This window comes from Macaca nemestrina, chromosome 6 (assembly GCF_043159975.1).
Source record: "Macaca nemestrina isolate mMacNem1 chromosome 6, mMacNem.hap1, whole genome shotgun sequence".
NCBI classification, from domain to species: Eukaryota; Metazoa; Chordata; class Mammalia; order Primates; family Cercopithecidae; genus Macaca; species Macaca nemestrina.
Window position 1 is genome coordinate 173,088,723 of NC_092130.1, and position 7,511 is coordinate 173,096,233.

A 7,511-nucleotide genomic window follows, 5' to 3' on the forward strand; every position below is an offset into this window, starting at 1 on the left:
TATCAGAGACTAGTATTGCAACCCACGCTTTTTTTTGTTCTCCATTTGCTTGGTAAATCTTCCTCCATCCCTTTATTTTGAGCCTATGTATGTCTCTGCGTGTGAGATGGGTCTCCTGAATACAGCAGACTGATGGGTCTTGACTCTTTATCCAGTTTGCCAGTCTGTGTCTTTTAATTGGACCATTTAGTCCATTTACATTTAAGGTTAAGATTGTTATGTGTGAACTTGATCCTGCCATTTTGATATTAACTGGTTATTTTGCTCGTTAGTTGATGCAGTTTCTTCCTAGCCTCGATGGTCTTTACATTTTGGCATGTTTTTGCAATGGCTGGTACCGGTTGTTCCTTTCCATGTTTAGTGCTTCCTTCAGGGTCTCTTGTAAGGCAGGCCTAGTGGTGACAAAATCTCTAAGCATTTGCTTATCTGTAAAGGATTTTATTTCTCCTTCACTTATGAAACTTAGTTTGGCTGGATATGAAATTCTGGGTTTAAAATTCTTTTCTTTAAGAATGTTGAATATTGGCCCCCACTCACTTCTGGCTTGTAGAGTTTCTGCCGAGAGATCTGCTGTTAGTCTGATGGGCTTCCCTTTGTGGGTAACCCGACCTTTCTCTCTGGCTGCCCTTAAGATTTTTTCCTTCATTTCAACTTTGGTGAATCTGGCAATTATGTGTCTTGGAGTTGCTCTTCTCGAGGAGTATCTTTGTGGCGTTCTCTGTATTTCCTGGATTTGAATGTTGGCCTGCCCTACTAGGTTGGGGAAGTTCTCCTGGATGATATCCTGAAGAGTGTTTTCCAACTTGGTTCCATTTTCCCCCTCACTTTCAGGCACCCCAATCAGACGTAGATTTGGTCTTTTTACATAATCCCATACTTCTTGCAGGCTTTGTTCATTTCTTTTTCTTCTTTTTTCTTTTGGTTTCTCTTCTCGCTTCATTTCATTCATTTGATCCTCAATCGCTGATACTCTTTCTTCCAGTTGATCGAGTCGGTTACTGAAGCTTGTGCATTTGTCACGTATTTCTCGCGTCATGGTTTTCATCTCTTTCATTTTGTTTAGGACCTTCTCTGCATTAATTACTCTAGCCATCAATTCTTCCACTTTTTTTTCAAGATTTTTAGTTTCTTTGCGCTGGGTGCGTAATTCCTCCTTTAGCTCTGAGAAATTTGATGGACTGAAGCCTTCTTCTCTCATCTCGTCAAAGTCATTCTCCGTCCAGCTTTGATCCGTTGCTGGCGATGAGCTGTTCTCCTTTGCTGGGGGAGATGCGCTCTTATTTTTTGAATTTCCAGCTTTTCTGCCCTGCTTTTTCCCCATCTTTGTGGTTTTATCTGCCTCTGGTCTTTGATGATGGTGATGTTCTGATGGGGTTTTGGTGTAGGTGTCCTTCCTGTTTAATAGTTTTCCTTCTAACAGTCAGGACCCTCAGCTGTAGGTCTGTTGGAGATTGCTTGAGGTCCACTCCAGACCCTGTTTGCCTGGGTATCAGCAGCAGAGGCTGCAGAAGATAGAATATTTCTGAACAGCGAGTGTACCTGTCTGATTCTTGCTTTGGAAGCTTCCTCTCAGGGGTGTACTCCACCCTGTGAGGTGTGGGGTGTCAGACTGCCTTTAGTGGGGGATGTCTCCCAGTTAGGCTACTCAGGGGTCAGGGACCCACTTGAGCAGGGAGTCTGTCCCTTCTCAGATCTCAACCTCCGTGTTGGGAGATCCACTGCTCTCTTCAAAGCTGTCAGACAGAGTCGTTTGCATCTGCAGAGGTTTCGGCTGTGTTTGTTATTGCCCTGTCCCCAGAGGTGGAGTCTACAGAGACAGGCAGGTTTCCTTGAGCGCTGTGAGCTCCACCCAGTTCGAGATTCCCAGCAGCTTTGTTTACCTACTTAAGCCTCAGCAATGGTGGGCGCCCCTCCCCCAGCCTCGTTGCTGCCTTGCCGGTAGATCTCAGACTGCTGTGCTAGCAATGAGGGAGGCTCCGTGGGCGTGGGACCCTCCCGGCCAGGTGTGGGATATGATCTCCTGGTGTGCCTGTTTGCTTAAAGCGCAGTATTGGGGTGGGAGTTACCCGATTTTCCAGGTGTTGTGTGTCTCAGTTCCCCTGGCTAGGAAAAGGGATTCCCTTCCCCCTTGCGCTTCCCAGGTGAGGCAATGCCTCGCCCTGCTTCAGCTCTCGCTGGTCGGGCTGCAGCAGCTGACCAGCACCGATCATCCGGCACTCCCCAGTGAGACGAACCCAGTACCTCAGTTGAAAATGCAGAAATCACCGGTCTTCTGTGTCGCTCGCGCTGGGAGTTGGAGACTGGAGCTGTTCCTATGCGGCCATCTTGCTCCGCCCGAATCCCACTTTCAACAAATGTCTGCTTTTGTTGTTTCATTCTTTCCTTGCTTTGTTTCTGTGTTTTGTCCAACTCTTGGTTCAAAACACCAAGAACCTGGACACCCTCCACTGGTAACAGCTTAACCAACAGATATCTGTTTTCTCACAGTTCTGGATACCAGAAGTCCCAGATCAAGGCGCTGACAGAGTTGGTTTCTTCCGCAACCTCCCTCGCTGGATAATGATGACTGTCTTCTTTCTGTCTCTTCACAGTATCTGTCCTCTGTGTGTGTGCATCCCTGTTGTCTCTTTTTGTGTCTGAATGCCCTCTTTTTATGAGGACACCTGTCAAATTGGGTTAGGGCCCAGCCTAATGGGCTCATTTTAGCTTCCTCACTCTTTAAAAACTCTCTCTCCAAATACAACCACATTCCAAGGTACCAAGTGATAGGGCTTCAGCACGTGATTTTGGAGGAAGCACAATTTAGCCTGTAACATCTCACCATTTTTCCCACTTACGTTGTCTTATTCGACTCCAATAAAATAGTAGAGTAGGACTTACTCTTAATATAAATTATTATCATCTCTACTTTCAGATAAGGAAACAGATCAGAGAAGTTGCGAGCTCGTCTGAGCAAACTCAGGACCTCTGAGTCCACGTCTAACACCTCTAAGCAGCCTTGGAAATGGCACGTTCTCTCATAGTTGTAACAAAACGGGACCCTAGTGAGGCATTTGCTATCTTCCTCAGGAGAACGAGGTGAGGCCTCCAGGACTGCACCATGATGACACTCTGTGAGCAAGGAGTTCCAGTATCAGACCTCGACCGAGGAAAAGGGACAGTGACTCTAAGAGATTTAGTTTTAAGTAAAATGCTGTCTTTAGTCACAGTGATTTAACACCTTTGTTTTTCTTTTTTTTTTCCTCTTTTTTTGTTATACTTCAAGTTCTGGGATACACGTGCCGAACGTGGAGGTTTGTTACATAGGTATACATGTGCCAAACGTGGAGGTTTGTTACATAGGTATACATGTGCCGAACGTGGAGGTTTGTTACATAGGTATACATGTGCCGAACGTGGAGGTTTGTTACATAGGTATACATGTGCTGAACGTGGAGGTTTGTTACATAGGTATACATGTGCCGAACGTGGAGGTTTGTTACATAGGTATACATGTGCCATGGTGGTTTGCTCCACCCCGTAACCCTTCATCCGCGTTAGGTATTCCTCCTAATGCTTTCTCTCCATTTGCCCCCCACCCCCCTACAGGCCGCAGTGTGTGATGTTCCCCTCCCTGTGCCAATGTGTTCTCATTGTTCAACTCCCACTTATGAGTGAGAATATGCAGTGTTTGGTTTTCTGTTCCTGTGTTAGTTTGCTGAGAAAGACGGTTTCCAGCTTCATCCATGTCCCTGCAAAGGACATAAACTCATTATTTTTGATGGCTGTGTAGTATTCCATGGTGTATACGTGCCACTTTTTTTTAATCTACTCTAACATTGATGGGCATTTGTGTTGGTTCCAAGTCTTTGATATTATGAATAGTGCTGCAGTAAACATACGTGTGCGTATGTCTTTATAGTAGAATGATTTGTAATCCTTTGGGTATATCCCCAGCAATGGAGTTGCTGGGTCAAACGATATTTCTAGTTCTAGATCCTGAAGGAATTGCCACACTATCTTCCACAATGGTTGAACTAATTTACACTCCCACCAACAGTGTAAAAGCGTTCTTATTTCTCCACATCCTCTCCAGCATCTGTTGCTTCCTGACTTTTTAATGATCGCCATTCTAACTGGAATGAGGTGGCATCCCATTGTGGTTTTGATTTGCATTTCTCTGATGACCTGTGATGATGAGCTTTTTTTCATAGGTTTGTCAGCCACATAAATGTCTTCTTTTGAAAAGTGTCTGTTCATATTCTTTGCCCACTTTTTGATGGAATTGTTTATTTCTTGTATTTATGTTCCTTGTAAATTCTGAATATCAACCCTCTGTCAGATGGACAGATTGCGAAACTTTTCTCCCATTCTGTAGCTTGCCAGTTCACTCTGATGATAGTTTCTTTTGCTGTGTGGAAGCTCTTTAGTTTAATGAGATCCCATTTGTCAATTCTGGCTTCTGTTGCAGTTGCCTTTGGTATTTTAGTCATGGAGTCTTTGCCCACGCCTATGTCCTGTTCTTCTAGGATTTTCATGGTTTTAGGTCTTACATTTAAATATTTAATCCATCTTGAGTTAATTTTCGTTTAAGGTGTAAGGCAGGGCTCCAGTTTCAGTTTTCTGCATATGGCTAGCCAGTTTTCTCATCACTATTTATTAAATAGGGAGTCCTTTCCCTGTTGCTTGTTTTTATCAGGTTTGTCAAAGATCACATGGTTGTAAATGTGTGGCATTATTTCTGAGGCCTTTGTTCTGCTTCATTGGTCTATATGTCGGTTTTGGTACCAGTACCATGCGTTTTGGTTACTGTAGCCTTTTAGTATAGTTTGAAGTCAGGTAGCATGCTACCTCCAGCTTTGTTATTTTTGCTTAGGATTGTCTTGGCTATACAGGCTCTTTTTTGGTCCCATGTGAAATTTAAAGTCGTTTTTTCTTATTCTCTGAAGAAAGCACACCAATGGGGCTTGACCCTTTATCCAATTTGCCACTCTTTGTCTTTTAATTGGGGCATTCATCCAGTTTATATTTAAGGTTAATATTGTTATGTGCAAATTTGATCCTGTCATGATGCTAGCTGGTTATTTTGCCCATTAGTTGGTGCAGTTTCTTCATAGTGTCAATGGTGTTTACAGTTTGGTTTGTTTTTGCAGTGGCTGGTACCAGTTTTTCCTTTCCACAGTTTGTGCTTCCTTCCACATTTTGTGCTCTTGTAAGGCAGGTCTGGTGGTGACAAAATCCCTCAGCGTTTGCTTGTCTGTGAAGGGTTTTTTTTTTTTTTTTCTCTTTCATTTATGAAACTTAGTTTGGCTGGATATGAAATTCTGGGTTGAAAATTATTTACTTTAAGAATGTTGAATATTGGCCTCCACTCTCTTCTGGCTTGTACTATTTTTGCAGAGAGATCCACTGTTAGTCTGATGGGCTTCCCTTTGTGGGTAACCTGACCTTTCTCTCTGGCTGCCCTTGACACTTTTTCCTTCATTTCAACCTTGGTGAATCTGACGATTATGTGTCTTGGGGTTGCTCTTCTTGAGGAGTATATTTGTGGTGTTCTCTGTATTTCCAGAATTTGAAAGTTGGTCAGTCTTGCCAGATTGGGGAAGTTCTACTGTATAATATCCTGAAGAGTGTTTTCCAACTTGGTTCCATTCTCCCCGTCACTTTCAGGTACACCAATCAAATGTAGGTTTGGTCTTTTCACATAGTCCCATACTTCTTGGATGCTTTGTTCATTCCTTTTCATTCTTTTTTCTCTAATCTTGTTTTCAGACTTTATTTCATTAAGTTGACCTTCAATCTCTGATATCTTTTCTTCTGCTTGATCTACTTGGCTATTGATACTTATATATGCTTCACGAAATTCTCATGCTGTGTTTTTCAGCTCCATTAGGTCATTTATGTTATTCTCTAAACTGGTTATTCTAGTTTGCAATTCCTCTAACCTTTTGTCAAGGTTTTTAGCTTCCTTGCATTGGGTTAGAACATGCTCCCTTAGTTTGGAGGAGTTTGTTATTACCCACCTTCCGAAGTCTACCTCTGTCAATTTATCAAACTCATTCTCTGTTCAGTTTTGTTCCCTTGCTTGCAAGGAGTTGTGATCCTTTGGAGGAGAAGAGCCATTCTGGTTTTTGGAATTTTCAGCCTTTTTGTATTGGTTTTTCCTCATCTCCGTGGATTTATCTACCTTTGGTCTTTGCTGTTGGTGACCTTCAGATGGAGTTTTGACCTTCAGATGGTTGCTCTTTTTGTTCATGTTGATGCTATTGCTTTCTATTTGTTAGTTTTCCTTCTAACAGTCAGGCTCCACTTCTGCAGGTGTGCTGAAGGTTGCTTGGGGTCCACTCCAGACCCTGTTTGCCTGAGTATTACCAGCAGAGGCTGCAGAACAGTAAAGATTGCTGCCTGCTCCTTTCTCTGGAAGCTTCCTCCCAGAGGGGCACCCACCAGATGCCAGCCAGAACTCTCCTGTCTGAGGTGTCTGTTGACCCCTGCTGGGAGGTGTCTCCCCATCAGGAGGCACAAGGGTCAGGCACCCACTTGAGGAAGCAGTCTGTCTCTTAGCAGAGCTGGAGCACTATGCTGGGAGATCTGCTGCTCTCTTCAGAGCTGGCAGGCAGGAATATTTAAGTCTGCTGAAGCTGCGCCCACAGCTGCCCCTTCCAGCAGATACTTTGTCCCATGGAGATGGGAGTTTTATCTTTAAGCCCTGACTTGGGCTGCTACTATTCTTTAAGAGATGCCCTTCCCAGAGAGGAGAAATTTAGAGAAGCCGTCTGACTACAGCAGCTTTGTGGTGCTGCGGTGGGCTCTGCCCATTCGAAACTTTCTGATGGCTTTGTTTACACTGTGAGGGAAAACCAGCTACGCAAGCCTCAGTAATGGTGATGCCCCTCCCCCCACCAAACTTGAGTGTCCCAGGTTGACTTCAGACTGCTGTGCTGGCAGCATGAATTTCAAGCCAGTGGATCTTAGCTTGTTCAGTTCCATGGGGGTGGGATTCACTGAGGAAGACCACTTGGCTCCCTGGCCTCAGCCCCCTTTCCAAGGGAGTGAGTGGTTCTGCCTTGCTGGCATTCAGCGTGCCACTAGGTTATGAAAAAAAACTCCTGAAGCTAGCTTGGTGTCTGCCCAAATGGCCGACCAGTTCTGTGCTTGAAACCCAAGGCCCTGGTGATGTAAGCACCTGAGGGAATCTCCTGGTCTGTGGGTTGCAAAGACCATGGAAAATGTGTAGCATCTGGGCCAGATAGCACCATCCCTCATGGTACGGTCCCTTAGAGGTTCCCTTGGCTAAGGGTGGAAGTTCCCCGATCCCTTGCATTTCCTGGGTGAAGCAATGCCCCACTCTGCTTCTGCTTCCCCTCCATGGGTTGTACCCACAGTCTAACCGGTCTCAATGAGATGAGCTGGGTAACTCAGTTAGAAATGGAGAAATCACCCGCTTTTGCATTGGTTTCAGTGGGAGCTGGAGACAGGAGCTGTTCCTATTTGGCCATCTTGCCCAGGAATCAATACCCTTGTTTTTCATG